At 54.6% G+C, this 18,182-nt stretch overlaps 1 protein-coding gene across 2 annotated transcripts in view; it reads left to right on the plus strand.

Annotated features, from left to right (window-relative positions):
* ATOH8 (atonal bHLH transcription factor 8) overlaps window positions 1-18,182 on the plus strand; it is a 46,645-nt gene that overhangs the window by 11,255 nt on the left and 17,208 nt on the right. The gene's annotated exons all lie outside the window — the stretch shown is intronic.

An 18,182-nucleotide genomic window follows, 5' to 3' on the forward strand; every position in this document is an offset into this window, starting at 1 on the left:
CCTGCAGCTCACGGGATGCTCAGAGACCCTCTTGCCTGTGGATAAGGGCAGAAGAGGGTAGTAAAGGAGGCCCCGGAGGCCTGTGCTGGGGCAGGGGAAGGCCCGGCAGAGAAGGGACAGGTTACCTCTCCTGCCCAAGGGAGTTTGAAAGGTCATCTTGGTGTAAGTGGTGTTTGAGCTGCACAACAAGGAGGTCGCCCGGCAGATGAAGCAGGAACAATATCTGAGGCAGAGGGAACAGCCTGTGCAAAGCCTGATGTGTTTGGAGAAATATGGGCAGGGGGAAAGGTGTCGGGCACAGCTATGCTTCCCAGATGGCCTAGGCTTCCAGCATTTCCAGTTGGGGGTCATTGCCAGGCTGTGCAGAGCAAGGCTTATGGCAACCCTCTGGATCTCTGTGCCCACGAGGCTAGAGGGAGAGAGACAGAGGGTGGGACCCAGTCTGCATCCATGAAGAGGTTAGAGGTGGTTAGAGATGCCCGACTCCTCTGGGCATCCAGGGATGGGGAGTGGGGGGGGGGGTAGCCAAGTGGCTCTGGCACCCTCCATTCATTCCTTCCTACCACCTCCTCTTTCCTTCCTGGCCGGCCCCTCCCCGCATCCCTGACATTCCTCCCCCAGCCCCCCTTTCAAGGAGCCCCCTCTCTGGGTTCTCCAGGTTTCCCAGGGGCCCCTTCAAGAGGCTTCCAGCCAGGGAGGCCCTCTGTGGACTCTCCTGCCCACAGCAGGGAGGGCCCCGGCATGTCCCCATCGCCAGCCTCTGCCGCTGCTGCGGTGATGGCACGTTGCGATCCTGGGAGTGATTTAATGTGGACCAATTAGATGAAATCTTCATCAAGTGGGTGAGAGAGGAAGCGCCACTGGCTGCTCGCAGGGCGGCTTTCCTCTGGAAAGTGACACGGGTAAATTAAGGGCGTGATTGATGGCTCCATGCAGCGCTCTGTGACAAAGGAGGGTTGTAAACTCTCGGTGAACTTCCCCTGGCATTCGGTGGTGGTCGGTCGGAGGTGTGGATGGGCAGGATGGGCAGGCGCCATTTCCCCCATCTCTGCCCCTCATCCCCCCCTCCCCAAGTCCTCCTGTCAGCCACCAAAGGCCAGAGTGCTGGGCCCCGCTCCTTGCCTGTTCTTTGATTGGAGCAAGTGCCCTGGGCTGGGGAGGAAACTAGATGCTTGGGAGGTGAGGGAAGAAGGGGGGTGGTGGGGTGACGATGCCGAGCTTTTGGCTTCCCCTGAAATCACGTCAAATCTAAGATACCTTAGAGACTATCTGGTCCAGCCTCCGCATTGTCCAGATTGGGAGACTGAGGTGCTAGATTGTGGGTAAGAGCATCAAACAGCCCTGAGTCCAAGGCCTGGCTCACCACCTACTAGCTGTATCATTTTGGACCCATTTCTTTACCTCTTCTTGCCTCAATTTTCTCCTCAATAAACGGGGATGGTGGAAACATCAGAGATTTCCAAGGCCCTTTCTAGTCTGACTCTACAAGCAGAGGTCCTGCCTCACCTCTGAGTGAGGGGCCCCTTGCATCCTGCAGCCCCTCCTGCCCAGCGGGCTGTCCTGAGGCTGCCATCTCCTGAGGACCATGCCTGGACAGCCACCATTGCCCAGAGGACTTAGAGGGAGGGATGGGACAGGGTCTTGGGGCTGCTGGGGCATCTGAGGCCTCTTGGGCCCTGTAACCGCCCTGGTAGATTGGCAGGTCACAGCACCACCCCACTCCTGGTGTGTGTGCCTTCCTGCATCTGTCACCATGCAGGTAGGTGAGTTTCAGGGATGCCCTCAGGGATGGACTTCAGTGACCCACCCAGTGGCCCTGAGTGCCTGGGATAGGCCATCCTTTTGTTAACCAGAACCAAGGGAGCTGGTGTCCCTGGAGACGCATCCCTTCATTTGTTCATACATTCATTCGTTCAGCGTTTATCGAGCAGGGGCAGTGAGCTCCGTGTTGGGGAATCCCATCCTCAGCACATGGGCCCTGTGATGGGTATTTGCGATGGGGCGGGCTTGACCCTCCCTAGTCCCTGTGGACAGGGCAGGTGGATGTGAGGCTCAAATCACGCCCCTGTTGCCCCTCCCCCTGCAGCCATTCAGGGCAGCCTGAGGGTTTGGGGATGGGAGTGAGTCAGGCTTACATTCTAATGAAGGATAAAGAAAGGAAGAAACTAGAAAATGATGCTGATGTCAGTGACCAGCTGAAAGGAAGTCTTTCATAAATGGTCATCACTGATGCCACTGATGGCGGTCTGAGCTGTCCCACGGAGCGCGGCTCTCTCACAGTTCGTGTGCCCCAGAGGCTGGGCGACCCTGTTCCAGAACACCGCCTTGACAGACTGTACTCAGTGTTCCCTGGTGAGCTGCCTTGTCCCTCCAGACCTGTGTCAAGAATGGGATTTAAAGCGATCTTTCCTTACCCTCTAGGCCCCAGGCACATCCTTTTGCCCGTCTCAGCCCTTCCTTGCTCGGGGTGGGGACCCGTATCCCTTGACGGGTGAGTCCTCTATATCTGGACCTCACAGGAGGTGACTTTGAGGGTCCAGGGTCCGTTTGGAAGCCCTGATCTTGCAGAGAGGCTCGTCGGAGGCTGCCAAGCGGAGAGACAGGTGGGAGGAGTGGAAGGGCTCTGCAGATCGCAGCTCGAGCTCCGGCTGCAGCCGGAGATAATGCACGGTAAGCACCTGGCTCTGGGCCATGTTTCCGCAGCTCCTGTTTTTAAAGCAGCAACTCCTGGGAGCTTCTGAGGAGGAGAGAAGGAAGAGAAGCAGAACTGTTCCACACCTGGGCAGGGTGGGCATTGCCGGGCCTGCGGGATAGGAGACGAGCAGTTTCCCACAGTCTAGGGCACTGCCTTCCAGTGAATAATAATAATAATAACAGCGGCAGCAGCTACTAACACTGATGGCATAGCTTAAGCCCTGGAGATAAATGGCCAGTAAGTTCCTGCCCCCGGGTTTCTCACAGGCCCCAGGTTGGCGGGGGTGGGGCTGGGGGGGAGAGATAAGTCCATTATGGTGCGCTGAGCTAAGGGCCCTACCAGACACCTGGGTACCGATTGGTGACCCCGGGGCTGTGACTGTAGCCGTGTGTGCCAGCTGGGCGGGGAAGGCTGGCTCTGCAAGGCCAGAGGCTGCTTCTCACCCTGTGGGTGGTCCAGTGCCAGAGGAGCCAGTGAGGCTGGCATAGCTCGACCGCATCTTCTCTCTTCCTGCTGCTTTCTGGGTAGGGGAGGCTTTTCGTGGTGATGGCAGGTCCGAGGGTAGCCGGACCCCTGTTGGGAAGAACATCTTGGGTGCAGACTTCTGTACTTTTGGTGCTGGGGGCCAGCTGAGGTAGCACATTGGTTTTGGGTTGGGGGGTCAGTGGGAGCCGAGAGGGTTCCGTCTGGGTGGTTGAAACCAGGCCTCGGACAGGACCTGGTGGCACCTGCTCTTTCTGTGGTCTGTTCTGGAGCCCCAGAGTATGTGAGGCAGAGTCTCCAACACCTGCTCTGGCTGGATCCAGCCCCTCGTGTGCAGGGTCTCCTGCATCCCCAGAGTCCCCATTGAGGGACACTGTCCTGTCTCTGTCCCCACCTGCCACGTACACAGTCACCCCCACTGGGGCTTTGGTCTCCACTTCTGTAAGGTGAGTTGACCCCAGAAGTGATTTCTAAGGCCCCTTCTGGTCAGACTTTCCGAACTGAGGTCACCTCAGCTCCTTTTTCTGTCTAAATGACAACAGGCGTTTACTCTCCCTTCCCCTCTGCCCATCACGGGCATTTCACACAGATCTGAAAGTTGCTCACGGAGACTGTTGGGACCCCAGTGCAGTGCACCCAGAGAATACTGATACTACCTGACGTTCTTAGAGCCTGGATCCCACGCCAGGCGTGGTGCCGGGTGCTTAGTACTTCTGACATACCACCCCGTTGACTCCTCCCGCCACCCCTTCAAGGTGGATCCTGACGTTGTCCCAGGAGCAATGAATCTGAGGCTCAGAGGCCCGAGGAACTGGTCGGTAGGAGAGGTGCCCGGGGCTCCTATCACTTCCCTGTCCCGCCCCCCGCATGGAAATGGGGTGGTGAGAGGAGGTCCTGTTTCCACATCCTCCAAGCCATGTTACTGAGTTAAATACCATGTGCTTTCAAAGCCCATGGAGACCGTCTATGCTGGGAAAGAAGGGGGGTGGGTGGGAAACCACCATCAAATTCCCTTCTCGTCATAAAAATGGATGCAATTTATTTTTTCTGGCATTCCAATTACATAGACGTTTGTCGCCAGCTGTTTGTTCTAACACGGAGTGTTCTCTCAGCTGCCGTTTCTCCTCTCTCAGTTGACACCGTTAGTCCACACGGCTGGCAGGGACTGGGATGGAGGGGTCGTGGGCTGGGGAGCCCCCCAGGTTAGCTTGGAGCTGGCTTCCTTGGAACGCAGAACTTGGCCCTCTGCTGTTCGCCGGGTGGTCCTGAGGTGGGGGAGAGACTGGGGCACCGCTTTCCCTGCTCCTTTCACACTGTCTTCACCTCTTCCTCCTCTCCCCCGCTGACACGCACTCACAGACCCCACCCTTCTCCCCACCATGCTGTGTATGAATGATAACTTGGGGTCTCGGACAGTGAGAAAGAACCACCCTCCTGCTCAGAAAGTCAGAGACGTGAAAAGTCCCCTCTGATGCTCTAACCTCCAGGGCACCTCTTCGAGCCAGTGTGCCCCTCTGGAAACCCCTTCAGAGGCTCAGTGGTCTGGGATGCTATAGGTGGGTGTTGAGTTGACAGAACCCTACAGTTCCTTTCGGTTCTCTCTGGTGCTGTCATTTAACTTTAAGGCGCATACAACAGGGAGACCCTTGGCAAGACCATGAAGCAGGGGAAGTGTGGGCTTTGGCGCTGGAGACCTGGGTTTGAATCACGGCACTGGTACTTCCTACCCATGTGACCCTGGGTGTGTTATCTAACTTCTCTGATCCCCCGTTCTCGTGTGAGCTTATAAACCTTCCTCGCCACCTTGCTGGAAGGATTAAAGGAGATCCAGTATGAGAAAGGGCTGGCCTTTTCTCAGTGCCAGAAGGGAAATATCAGGAATTTACAGCCACAAGGTAACGACTTCATATGGAATCCCAGGAAGGATCATCTCAGGAAAGGGCAGTGCCTGGAATGGATGAATGACCAGACAAAGGGCAGATAAGGGCAAGTAATTCTGAATGGGGGACTCCTGTTTGTCCAGCATTCGGGGCAAACCCCCTGGCCCTGCATCCTTAAAGGGGGGCGAGCACCTAGCCAGCCCAGAAATCCCTGGGCTTTCAAAGTTCACGGATTCATACCAAAGAACATGCATAACGTGTGGGTGTACGTGGTAATAATGCTAATAAACAGACTCTCACCAACAATCGCGCTGACCGAGTGGGGAGTGCCCATTGCGTGCCGAGCACCTCCCATACTTTATCTCTACCCTTTATGCTGACCCCACAAGTTAGCACCACTTCCCCATTGCACGGAGGGGAAACTGAGGCCAAGAGAAGGGCAGTAGCTCGCCCAAGGCCGTGCAGCGAGGAAGTGGTGGAGCTGCTTTGAGCACGTGTCTCTTTGGTTCCAAACTCTGAGCTCTTCAGCTGCGCCCGGGCCCTGAAGCTCACATACCGCCCAGCAGGGTGGCCTGAGCCCCGAGACCCCCAACAAATGCGGGTGCGGGGCCTTGTCAGGAGCAGCAGCTCTTATGTAAGCAGCCGGGCTGCGGCGCTTGCAGGCTCCATTGAGCCGCGGGGAGCCCACAGACCGCTGGGGGTGGCAAGGGGTGGGCCAGGCCGGTGGGGGTGGGGGTGTCAGCAGCCCCCCCCCCAGTGCCGCCGCCAGCGAGGCCTGACACGGGGTTAAGTCGCCCTGGCGGCCTCTGGCTGCAGCTGGGAGCGCGCCTGGTTCCCATTCGGGCGCTGTGGTTTTGATTAGCTGTTCCACAAGGCGGGCCTGGTGGCGAGGCCCTGGGAGCTCCGCTGGAACAGAGGGTCCCCCGCCCGGCCGCCGCGGCCCCCCCTCCTGGCAGCCCCAGACTCCAGATGTTCCGAGCGCTCGCTGGGAAGGCCTGCTGGCGCCACGGAGGGCAGAGGGCAGGGAAAGCACGCGAGCTGGAAGCCCAAGTGCTCAGTCACCGCAGGCCCTGGCAGCCCGCCCAGCGCTCTGCTGGCACATTCCCCAGCTCTCCCCTGGCCATCTGTTCCCAAAAAACCCTTTCAGAGCCTCATCATCACTCAGGATACAACAGCACAAGCAGCTGGTTTGGAGGCAGCAGGGAAAACCGTGCAAAAGGTCCTTTGTGAGAGAGGAAACTCGCTTATGAATAACAGGGCTGGACGCTGTAAAAGTTGGCGGCTGGAATCCGTGTTTCTCAGGCGCCGCTGTTTTCTCCCGACTCTTTATCTCCGCTCTTTATTTGGTTTCCCCTTGTTTTCTTTTAATGGTGTTTCTTCCCCTTCTTGCACCAGTTGTGACTTTTCTTCCTCCTCTAAGGTGCCTGAAGGCCACCTAATTAGGTATCCTGGACGCTGCCGAACTGTTTTTCCTTCTCAAAGCTCTTAAAATGGGAGACTGTTGTCATAAAACCCGGGCTGGAGGAGACGGGGCAGAAAGAAGGTGCCCGGGAGGGCACAGTGTGGGCAGGGCAACAGAGTGTCGTCAACCTGAGGGAGGGTCGGGGGCAGAGAGAGCGCGGAGACTGCCATCAGCTCATCGGAAGGCAGCACGGAGACCCTCTGGGAGAGCAGTGGCATTAATGAAACGCTCAGTGCTTGGCGCCTCAGCTGATTGCAGTATGACAGGAAGCCTTTTTTAAGAACCGCCGCCACCGCCAGAAACTTCTGGGACATGTCTGCCTAGAATCTGGGCACCTCCTGGGAGCAGTCACCGGGTGGCCTGAGGGGGGCCCTTGGGCTGTGCTGGGGCAGGGCTGGCAGCTGGGAGGCCAGCATTGGCGGCGGTGGGGAGGGGAGGGCAAGGCCTGGCCACCTTCCTCACACCCCCTGGACCCCTGAGGGGGAGCTGAGAGTCAGGCCCAGGGCTGTCAGGTGGAGGTGGGGAGAGGGACACCTCCCAGGTGTCACATGGGCGTGACCTCATGGGGGGGGTCACGGGGCAGGGGCAGGGGACTGGGGGCTTCCCCTTTCCTTTCTCAGTTCCGGCACCCCTTTTTCACTGCCTGCCCCAGCGCTGTCCCGTGAGACCCAGAAGCTCGGCTGCCCCTCACCCCAGCAGTGGAAAAAGCCTGTCGTGCACATCGCCACGGGTGGCCGGTCCTCACAAGCTGAGGCTCGGGCTTCGGAGGGCGTTTCATCTTAGGCGCCGTACTTCACTCCTTTCTCCTCTCTTCCCAGTTTCGGTTGGAGAGGTGGCAGCTCTGACAGGACAAAATATACATAAGTTTATCACAATTTCAGGGCCATTAATCTCCCCGTCTGCAGGGCTGGGCATGGGCCGAGATCCCCCCTCCCTGCTAAGGCCTTGGTGGGCAGCTACCTGGTCTGGACTCTGAGGCTGCTCTCGTCTCTGCCCAGGGGCCTGCGTAGCTGGGTGGCCTTGCTCAAGTGTCGTATCCGGGAGATGCCAGCCTGACTGCCCACCTATTCAGGGGTCAGTGGCACAAAGGATGTGAAACTGTTTTGTGAACTCTGTCCTCCCTCCCGTGTCTGATGCCTGAGAAGCTGGTCCCCGTGGAGCCGAAGGTGAGGAGGGCCTGGGGAAGGAGGCGTGGGGTCCGACCAGTGACCAGAACTTGCTTTCCAGACCTGGGGCTTCCAGAGGAGCAGTGGAAGGGGAATGGAGGGCAGGGCTGCCCTCCCACTGCCCAGCCTTGAGCCCCTGCCCCTGGCACAGTGGATTGCCTGGCACAGGGGGCGCCAGCAGGCCCTGGTCGTCCTTTTTCTACTTGCCCCTGCAGACCGGAGGCTGGTTCTAGGGGAAGGTATAAATCCCTGCCTTCCTGACCTCCTAGTATAAACGTTTCTAGAGGGCGAAGCAGGGAGCCTTTCCTGCCTTCACGGTGCTTAGTTCTCTGCCCAGACTTCACGGCCACCTGGGGCCTGGCCCTGCCGCCCAGCTGCTCCCTGGCTCAGTTCATACCCACCTGAGCCCCTCCCAGCAGCTCTGCTGAAAGCCAGGTCTGACTGCCTCACTCCCCCTGCTCAGGACCCCTCAGGGGCTCTCCACACGCCGAGGATAGAGGCCAGACTCCCTTACAGGGCAGCTGCCCCTCCCCCTAAGTGACCTGGCTCCAGCCGGTCACTCCCGGTGTCCCAATTTACACTCCATCAACGCGGAACTCCTCGCACAGAGGGGCTATTTTTGGCCTCTGTGCTCACGCCGTCCCTTCTGCCTGGAATGCTCTTCTACCCTGTCTGTCTGGCTAAGTCCTGCTCCTCCTGGAAGCCCTCCCTGACCCCTACCCCAGCCTCCACCTCAGGGCCCCATAGCATGGCCACCTCCCTGCCCTTACCGTAGCGGGGTGTAGAGTCTAATTCAGGAGAGCATTCTATGATACAGTATGAAGTCATGATATATTACGTGATACTCTATTATGTGATATTTTAGAGCTCATTTCGTTGTATTTTTAGGTGAAATGTTACCTGATAAATTATGTGATATTAGAACTCTATACTACGTTACCTTATGTCACACAATGTGTGTTTAGTACACCTCTCTAGCTAGACTGTCAGCCCTTTCATCTTTGTGTCCCAGCTCCTGGCACAGAGGAAGCTGCCGAGTAATGCACAGCGTTCCTTCCACGAAAATCCACACACACTGGGGCTGAATATTCCTGAGCTGAAGGCAAAGACTCTAGGGAAGAGTGAACTAGGGGCTTTAGGACACAGACAGGGAAGTGCCCCTGGGCTCCCCCAGGCTCCTGTTTGGGGAGTTTGGGCTCTTGTTGCCTTGAATCAGTGCAGAAAGCTTTGCATTTCAGATCACAGAAACCCCTCTAGCAGCAGCTTAAACTAACAGGGCTCCTGTTTCTTACAGTTAGGAAAGGTGAAGTGAGGAGACTGTTCCCTGGCTCCAAGGCTCTGGTGATGCTAAGGCTTCGGGCTTCTTTCTTGGTCTTTACCTCATGCCTGCACAGTGGCTGCCACAGCACCGAGTACTTCATCCACACGCTACATCCAAGGCAGGGCAGGGCCTTGCCGGGAAGAGCGTTTCTCCTCACCAGTTCAGTCAGTCCTGTCCAGACATCCCCTACCTGCCCTGGAAGAAGGGATGCTCTCCCTGAAACTGAGGAGGACATTGGGGCCTCTCATCTGGGAGGACAGTAGGGTCCTCCCTGGAAGGCTCATCCCTGGAAAGTTGACCCTGATTTTTGACAGAGTGGTTTTCTTCCCAATGGGGCTGACCGATGTCATCATAACCTCAGCCACAGTGTCAGAACCCCATCTCTGCGAGTTTGCCTACTCCTCCCCCCAGCCCCGCAAAGTGAGGGGCAGTAGCCCTGTTTTCAGTTGACAGCACTGAGGTTCAGAGAACCTAGGTGACCAGGCCACTGGTGACCTGGTTCCTCTGCACAGTGCTTTTCAGTTTGCAGAGCCTTCTCATGTCTTTTATCCTCTTGAGTTTTGCAGTGACCTCCTGAGATCCACGTCACTAGATGGGCGCTAGATGAGGAGGCTGGGACCCAGGGGGGTGAAGTCACTCAGTGCCACACAGCTGGGTGGGGCCGGGCAGGACCTAGGCTCAGCCAGCCCCGTGAAACAAGCGCTTCTGAATCTAGACCATCACTGCCCTCTGTTCTCCCAAGGTGAGGGGGTCTAGCAGTGACGCGGGTCTGTCTCAGCGCAGCCACTCATGAGCTCTGTCAGCTCGGGCACTTGCCTTCTCCAAGCTTTGCTTTCCTCATGAGACGTGGATAGAAATGTCCATGGGTGAGGAGGGTTCAAGGAAATGATGGCCATGAAAGGGCTACGTCAACTGGATGCACTGTGCAGTCACTGGGGCTCCTGGAGGACACTGCTGTCCATCCGGAAGGTGGGCAGAGGGACCTTGAGTGTCCCCTGCCCACCCAGGGACTTAGACTCGGTGGACTTGACTCTGTTGCCAGGCAGCAGGCACCGAGTCTGTCCTTCTGCTCTGTGCGTGTGTGTGTGTGTGTGTGTGTGTGTGTGCGTGTGTGTGTGCACAGATTTGTTGGGGCATCTGTAGGCACTGTCTGCCAGGATCAGATGGAGGGCCTCCTACATGGTGGACTGAGTGTCTGGCACCGGGGAGGTGCCCGGAGGTCTTCAAGGGTTTCAGAACTTCCCCTCTTCCCCAGGGGTCAGGATCCACTTTGGCACCCACCCCCTCCATGTATACACGCAGTGGTGCTTCGTTTATTCAACAGAAGCAGAAAAAGATGAATTAAGCTCGAAGGATGCTGTACATTTATTTAAGAATAAACAGTTTTGAGTGTTTACTATGTGCCAGGCATTGTTTTAGGTGCTGGGTCACTTTGGAGAACAAAACAAAGGCCCCACCCTTTGGAACTCAGGCTGAACGACACAAAGGCCGGGCAGGAAAGCTCACAGGAGAGCCCTGCAGGACCTTGTTCGGAGCCCACTGTGCTTAGCTCTGCACACAGTTCTTACAAGCCTGACTCCCTGGAGGCTCAGGTCAGAGCAGCTGAGCAGAAACAACCAGGAGACCAGCTCCTGGAGCAGGTGCAGTGACAGCCCCCAGAATCACAGCCAGTGGCCTGATGGCGTGGGAGGAAACAGAGAACAAAAAGGGCAACACACCAGGGGCTCAGAAAAGCCAAGAGGCTTGGAGCCATTTAGTGTCGGGGTAAGGGGCCCCAGGAGCCTCAAGGACCTGGGGAGTCTTCTGTAGACTGACGTTCAGGGCTTGACCTTGAGTTGTCAAGGGGAAGCTGAAGTACATCCAGTAGTGTCTGACGGAGAATGCAGGGAAGTGCATCAATTACTGGGAACTGGGACCTGTCCAAGCTGTTTGGGCACAGAAAACACACGGCTTCCTTTCTCTAGGGAAACTCACTCCTGCTCAGGGGCTTGTTCTCCTGCGGGGGCAGTGCTGCGCGGGTCGGGGTCCTTGTCTGTTTTGCTCACTGCGGGGGGGGCCCCCCGTGCTCCGAATGGAGCCGGGCACAGTCTAAACACTCAGTACATGTTTGCCGAATGAATGGAAGCGTGAAAGCCCAAGCAAGTGAGGTGTTTCTAGCTGTCTTCCACACTATCTCAGGGGCAGCTAGCTCCTCTCTGCTGTGTCCCCAGTGGGGCCCTGGCCACCTGATGGGGAGACACAGTTCCTGCCTTGAGGAGCTGACATGCAAATGGGGGGAGACCCCCCCACACACACACATACATACACACGTGTGTGTACTGACACGTGGCTGCTTAACCCTGAGTGCTTGGCTTTGCAGCCTTTGTGACCTTTAATCCTCTCTTCAGCCTCAGACAGTAGACTACTATTATTACCATTTTATAGGTGGAGAAACCGAGGCACAGAGAGGTTATGTAAGTGCTCCAAGTCCCACGGCTGGTGGAATGGGGAAGTCAGGATGCAAACAGAGGCTGTCGGATGCCACAGCCGGCACCTTTAGCCACTACGCTGCCCTGCGTCCGTGAGGGTGTTTGTCCGTCAGGGAGCGTATGTACGTGCATTCAAGTGTGTGTGTGGGCGAAAGATCCGTTTCTCTCCCCGGTACTTTTGTGGTGTCACTGACGGTCAGGGTGGTGGTGAGTAAAGAGCCCTGATCAGAGATGTCCTACCCTTTCCTGAATCCCACGGTAGCTCCAGAATCTAGCTATGAGGGGCTTAGGGACGATGGGAGGGGCCAGAGGAGGGGTTTGCACACTGTTTTTTCAGAAATCATGTGGTTATTTGGACTGTCCAGGGGCCTGGTGGCCTCTCCCAGCCACCCCATTATTGCCCCCACTGATCCTGAAGTATCCACAGCTAGACTCTGACTGAGCGTCTCCTGAAGACATGCTGTGGGCTTTGCAAAGGCTTGTGGGCCAGCACTTCAGCATGAATTGGCTTGTCTGGTTGATGCCCCCTCACTCCTGCTGTCGCTTTGCTATAAGGATTGGGGAGGGGAGGGGAGGGACTTCCCTGGTGGTCCAGTGGCTAAGGCTCCATGCTCCCAATGCAGGGGGCCTAGGTTCGATCCCTGGTCAGGGAACTAGATCCCACAGGCCACAACTAAAAGATCCCACATGCTGCAGCGAAGATCCTGTGTGCCACAACTAAGACCTGATGCAGCCAAGATTAAAAAAAAAAAAGAATTGGGGAGAGGGGAGGCTCGGAGATATGCAGAAGCATGATGGGGGCCCCGGGGACCCCCAACACTGTGGTTGGGGGTGTGTGTATATGTGTAGTGTTGGCGGGGTGGGGGGAGGCATGTGTGAGGGTCATAAGTCGGGGCCCGAGGGACGCTTCCAGGGAGCAGGGCCTTCCTCACCTGGCTGGGCCACGTGTCTGCCCAGCTATCTGCTGCCCTCCAGCCCGGGTGCCTTCTCTGGCTATGGGGCAAGGGCAGGAGCTCCTTGAGCTTCTAGGGTCTGGAAGGGCAGCGTGCAGCGAAGTGGAATTGGCTGGACAACCTCACAGGACAGGGAGCAGATGGGAAGCTGCAGCAGCTGGGCCTCAGGCCTCACCCAGGCCAGCTTGGCCCTTGCCGTGCCCTGTACTGTGGGTGGGGTGAGGTGGGGACCAAGAAAGCAGATAGGCTGACAGATGTGGAGAGAGAAGCAGAGGGGAGGCCAAGAGAGAGCTGGCACAGAGAGATGCGGCGGGAGCACGGAGAGAGAAGCAGAGATGGTCAGCCTGCAGCCCGAGAAGGGTTGGCCCGGCGGCGCCTGGGGTCTCCCTGCCCGTCCCCTGCAGGCGTGGGTTCTCCCTCTGAGCTCTGGCCCGGCTCTGCAAGCACCGGGCCTCCCACCTTCCCTTAGGCCCCAGGGGATGAAGGCTGAGGCTTTCTTAGCACCAAGAGAGGTGGCAGCTGGGGGGGTGGCTTGAGGACTTTCTAGTCCCAATTGCCAGTGAAGAAGCTGAATCCTCTAGGGACTGAGGGGTCTGCCTTGCTCTGCCGCATCCTGGCGTGTGACCGAGGGCCTCCATTTCCCCATCTGCAAAATGGAAGCAGTGACAACACCTCCCAAGGACTGTACAGCCGCACATGTAAAGGAGTGTGTTGGGCCCCGGACGAGGCCGCCCTCAGCCGATTCACGGACTACTGTCCCCAGGCCTGGGAGGACGACCTGGCGCCCTCTCTCAGGAGCCCGTGGTGGAGCCGTGTGGGGGGAGCAAGTGGGCGATGGCAGCTGCACCAGCCATAACTTGAGCACAGAGGGGTGTAGGAGGAGTCGGTATGAAGTGCTTGGAGGCTTCAGAGGGGAAACACATTTCCCCAGACTGCGGTGAGGTGGGTTTCGGGGCAGGCAGCTGGACTGGAGGCCCCATTGTCCTGGACTGGGGACACAGCAGGGACACAGCCAGCAGAACCCTGCCCTCCTGGAGCCTCCGTTCCCGTGGGCGGAAGTAACTCCGCGCAAGGCTGTACTGGAACAGAGGGGACACCTGGGACTGGACGGTGCTCTCTTAGTGCTGGCCCGGGTACCTGGGTCCCAGCTTCAGCTCCAGCATCTTAGCACAGGAGGGGTCCCCAGTGTTACTCAGTGGTTGTTTCCTACAGCTAGGAAAGTTCTTCTGTATGTCCTTGACTGACCCTGAGGTTTGAACATAAATGTTGGCCCCAGTCAGCGAGCGGTTTAGACTGCTGGACCCACTGTTGCTCCTGACCTGGGCCGGCAGGGCAGGACGTCCTCCTAGTAATCACAGGAAGCTATCTGCACCCTGTAGCCGGGAGCTCCTGGCAATCATATTCACTTCTCTGATGAGTGGCCTGGAGGGACACAGCGGGGGGCAGGGGGAAGAGGTGACTCGACAGCATTTACCAGGAGAGCATTTTGGTGGTTTCTGCTTTGCCCTGGGGTTAGACTGTAAGCTGCTGCAGGGCAGGGCCTCCAACCCTGACACCTGTCACAGAGCTGACAGGAGGAACTCAATAAATCTTTGATGGCTAAATGAAGTTTTCCCCCAGTTCATGGTCCCCAGGCGGATTCTCCTGGCTCACAAGGGGCTCTGGCTATAACTTTGCAACTCTTAGATCCTGGCACCTTGAGAGGCCTCACAGCCTGGACACAGTGTGGTCGTTGATTCACACCATGTTCCCGCCCTCAGCAAAGAGCAGCCAGCTCCAACTGCTCATAAATTTCCTGCCTGTCACCCGTGGCGCCCAGGCCAGGCGAGGCGGGAGGTGCTGGGGGTGGGCTGGTCCATACCTGCTTCCAGTTCCCCGGGAAGTTTGGAGGCCAGAAGCCCAGGCCTATGCTTGTGCCCAGAATAACCTCAGCAGAGCCTGGCCCTTGGAGAGGTGGAAGCAGATCTGCCAGATGCAAAGATGTATGGGCTGGAGTGTTGGAGAAAACACAAACACCAGCTTGCCGTACAGTTTGCACAAGCTGATTTCACTCCCATGAAATCCAACATAGGTCTGCCTACGCATAGGAGAAGTATGTGGATGGATGGGCCTAGAGATGATCATACTAAGTGAAGCAAGTCAGACAGAGAAAGACAAATACCATATGGTATCACTTATCGGTAGAATCTTAAAAATGACACAAGCGAATTTATTTACACAACAAAAGCAGACTCAAAGGCATAGAAAACAAACTTATGGTTACCAAAGGGGAAAAGGGTGGGAAGGGATAAATTAGGAGTTTGGAATTAACAGATACGCGCTACTATGTATAAAAGAGATAAACAGCGAGGACCTACTGTATAGCACAGGGAACTATATTCAATGTCTTGTAATAACCTATAATCGAAAAGAATCTAAAAATATATGTATATATATATATATATATATATATATATAAAACGGAATCACTTTGCTTTGCACTTGAAACCAACACAGCATTGTATATCAACTAGGAAAAAAACAAAAAAGGAAAAGTATGTGGAACAGCAATCACCCAGCACTATCATGGTTTCTCTCGGTGGGAAGATGGAGGTGATTTAAATGGTTTTCTTCTGTTCACTCTTCTGTGTTTTCTAACTTTTCTGTAATGAACATATACTACTTAGGCGTTTACAAAAATTTGAACAGTTTTTTTTATTATAAATTTATTTACTTATTTATTTTTGGCTGCGTTGGGTCTTCGTTGCTGTGCGCGGGCTTTCTCTAGTTGTGGCGAGCGGGGACGACTCTTCATTGCGGTGCGCGGGCTTCTCATTGCGGTGGCTTCTCTTGTTGTGGAGCACGGGATCTAGGTGCGCGGGCTTCAGTAGTTGTGGCACACAGGCTCGGCAGTTGCGGTGCACGGGCTTAGTTGCTCCACCGCATGTGGGATCTTCCCGGACCAGGGGTTGAACCCGTGTCCCCTGCATTGGCAGGCGGATTCTTAACCACTGTGCCACCAGGGAAGTCCCAAAATCTTTAACATTTTTATTGAGATTATAGTTTACCCATTTAAAGTGTACAATTTAATGATTTTTTAGTTTTTTCACTAAAATGTGGCCATCACCACAGCCAATTTTAGAGCATTTTCATCAGCCCCCAAAGAAACCCCATATGCTTTAGCAATCTCCTCCCTCCCAGCCCTAGGCAACCACTAATCTATGGGTTTCCCTGTTCTGGACATTTCATGTGAATGGAATCCTGTAATACGTGGGCTTTTGTGTCTGGCTCCTTTCACCTAGCGTACTGTTTTCAAGGTTCATCCAAGTTCTGTCATATGTCAGTACTTCATTCCTTTTTATGGCTGAATAATATTCCATTGTATGAATATACCACACTTCGGTTATTCACTCTTCATGGATGTGACTTAAGTAATCTAAAAGTTGTGCTTATTTTTAAAAAAGAATTCGTCTAAAGCAGATTGGCCAAGATGACAGTTGGTTCCATATGACTATTTCTGGTTACTTCTTTTGAGACTTTTCAGCCTATGATGCCATTTTATGTTTTCAAACACCAGTGAATCACACCAAGGACCCAGCTCTTTGCAGGAATGGGAGCTGGTGCTTACACTGTGGACCAGGCCCTGCTGGGAGTGTGGCTCTCTTGTCCCACTGATTCTTCGCAACTGAGCTAGAAAGTGGATACTATTACTGTGCTCATTTTATTTTTTTAATTTTTACTGGAGTATAGTTGATTTGCAATGTTGTGTTAGTTTCAGGTGTACAGAAAAGTGAATCAGTTATACATATACATATATCCACTTTTTTTCAGATTCTTTTCCCATATAGGTCATTACAGAGGACTGAGTAGAGTTCCCTGTGCTGTACAGTAGGTCCTTATTAGTTACCTATTTTATATATAATAGGTGTATATGTCAATCCCGATCTCACAGTTTATCCCTCCCCTGTGCTCATTTTAAAGATGAGTAAACTGAGGCTTTGAGAGATCAACCAGCCTGCCCAGGGCCCCAGAGTCCCGCTGACTTTGAGGCCAAGATGAACCCTAGTGGTCAGCATTTAGAACCAAACCCTTTCTAGCCCATATATTGGTGTACGTAAAAGTGAAAGGTAAAATAATGCCTGATAGTGTGGGTCTTGAAGAATACTTCTCCCATGCCCTCCCTGCTTGTCTTTCATATTTTAGTTTTTTTTTTTTTTTTTTTTTTATGCGTTACGCGGGCCTCTCACTGTTGTGGCCTCTCCCGTTGCGGAGGACAGGCTCCGGACGCGCAGGCTCAGCGGCCATGGCTCACGGGCCCAGCCGCTCCGCGGCATGTGGGATCCTCCCAGACCGGGGCACGAACCCGTGTCCCCTGCATCGGCAGGCGGACTCTCAACCACTGCGCCACCAGGGAAGCCCCATATTTTAGTTTTAAAGTAACATTGCAATCTGACTGTTCCTTTTAGGACAAACCATAAAAAACAAAAAACTCAGGATTTCAATCCCATTTGACGTCTTTTTCTACACATAGAAGGCTCTATACAAATAGCTTAAATACAGAAAGATGTATGATTTGAAAACAGTCAAAAATGGTTAAATAGGGCTTACCTGGTGGCGCAGTGGTTGAGAGTCTGCCTGCCGATGCAGGGGACACGGGTTCGTGCCCCGGTCCGGGAAGATCCCACATGCCACGGAGCGGCTGGGCCCGTGAGCCATGGCCGCTGAGCCTGCGCGTCCGGAGCCTGTGCTCCGCAACGGGAGAGGCCACAACAGTGAGAGGCCCACGTCCCGCAAAAAAACAACAAACAAACAAACAAACAAAAAGGTTAAATAGGTGAAGTGACTGAAAATGAACTTAAAAGGTAAAATAAATTATAGGCAGAAATAATCATTTTTTTAAAATGCCCCCAAAGTGATAAAATTACCCTGAAGTACACAGAAGTGATGAGGAGAGGACACCAATCCACTTAAAGCCAGGGACAAACTTAGTAAGCAGAGGAGATATAATTAGAAATTTAAAAACTGGAAGTGAACAAAAACAGACAGATACAACATTGTTCCTGGGTTCACAACAATTACCAAAAGTTCCCCTAAAACATAGGCACAGTTACAAAAATGCTCAGTGTTACATTTGAAATAGGAAACGTATCTGGTGGTACTTAAATGCTACAGTAAATAAAATGCCTGGTAAGTGGAAATAGTCACACGTCCAACAAATAACAAATATTTATTGAGATGCTACTGTGTGTCCAGACTGTTCTAGGCTCTGGGGCCATATAAGCGAACAAAACGACCATGTCCCTGCCATTGTGGAGCTGACATTCTGACCACAAATGAGTGAGCAGATAAAAAGATGATTTCTGGGAATTCCCTGGCGGTCCAGTGGTTAGGACTCTGCACTTTCACTGCCGAGGGCACGGTTTGATCCCTGGTTGGGGAACTAAGATCCTGAATGCCATGCTGTGGCCAAAAAAGAAAAAAAGATGATTTCTGAATGTGATAAACCCAGACACTTTGTCACCCTGACCAAATCACTTCAGTCCGACTCATCCCTTCAGACCTGCTGGAAGGGACCTGGGAGGCATCTTGTCTAGTCATTTTTAAAGTTTGTATTAGTGGGCAGCAAGACCTGTGTTTAAAGGGCATCTTTCGTGTGGAGGGGTCATGCTGCAGGGGGCTCCTCAGGACGGTGAGAGCCTTACCCAGCCATAATCAGAGCCTTGGCCGCAGTGGGAACACCACCCACAGAAGGCCAGAGCCAGAGGGGACGCAAGA

The sequence above is a fragment of the Phocoena sinus genome, chromosome 13 (genome assembly GCF_008692025.1).
Source record: "Phocoena sinus isolate mPhoSin1 chromosome 13, mPhoSin1.pri, whole genome shotgun sequence".
In the NCBI taxonomy this organism is placed as follows: Eukaryota; Metazoa; Chordata; class Mammalia; order Artiodactyla; family Phocoenidae; genus Phocoena; species Phocoena sinus.